Genomic DNA, 730 nt, shown 5'->3' on the forward strand with positions numbered 1-730 from the left:
AAATATTTGTTGCAAATTCGCCAAGGTTTCTGTCGAGTATCTTGATTCTCCTTCACTATATTTTGGATCATAGCACTACCGAATGGTACCACATCAGCATTGTTTGAGTGCCAAGCCTGATTATGAGTTGTCAGCTTGTTAAGTATGGTGGTCACCCGTCGATAAGATTTGTTCATGAAACAACCCTCAATGCATTATTCGGCGATTGCGACACCGGATCAACCCTCGGTAGAACTTCTCCATTAATATGTTCTCGAAAAACCATGATTTGGGCTCTTTCGCAAATAGTCCTTGAATCTCTCCCATGCTTCATATAATTGTTCCCCTACCATTGCTTAAATTCATAGATCTTGTCCCGTCTCTTTCGACCTTCTTGCTAGGAGGGTACCATTTTGTGAGAAACGCACCACCATTTACGCCCACGTAGTAATCGAATTTCGGGGAAGCTTCTCGAACCATGTTCTTGCCTCTCCTTCTAAGGAATATTTGAATAACCTCAACCGAATAGCATCTTGTGGAACGTTATTTTGGATATGATTTGCACACACATCCATAAAATTCGCAAATGACGGCGAGGGTCATTCTATAGTTCCCGAAAGTATCCTCAAGCTTCAACAACGATATAGATGTCACACCCCAATTTCCGATAGGGTATGACGGGCACCCGACCTTACCTAGGGCCGAGCGAACCCGCAAACTCTCGTAATCCACATAACCATGCTGGGCCCAC

At 43.8% G+C, this 730-nt stretch overlaps 1 non-coding gene across 1 annotated transcript; it reads left to right on the forward strand.

The window, feature by feature from the left end:
- The first annotated feature begins 258 nt into the window (after positions 1–258).
- Positions 259–361, forward strand: LOC132042240 (small nucleolar RNA R71). The gene has a single exon (XR_009411394.1). It is a non-coding gene; the product is annotated as a small nucleolar RNA R71 (small nucleolar RNA).
- The last annotated feature ends 369 nt before the right edge of the window (positions 362–730 follow it).

Source organism: Lycium ferocissimum, unplaced genomic scaffold (assembly GCF_029784015.1).
Source record: "Lycium ferocissimum isolate CSIRO_LF1 unplaced genomic scaffold, AGI_CSIRO_Lferr_CH_V1 ctg14247, whole genome shotgun sequence".
Classification (NCBI taxonomy): domain Eukaryota; kingdom Viridiplantae; phylum Streptophyta; class Magnoliopsida; order Solanales; family Solanaceae; genus Lycium; species Lycium ferocissimum.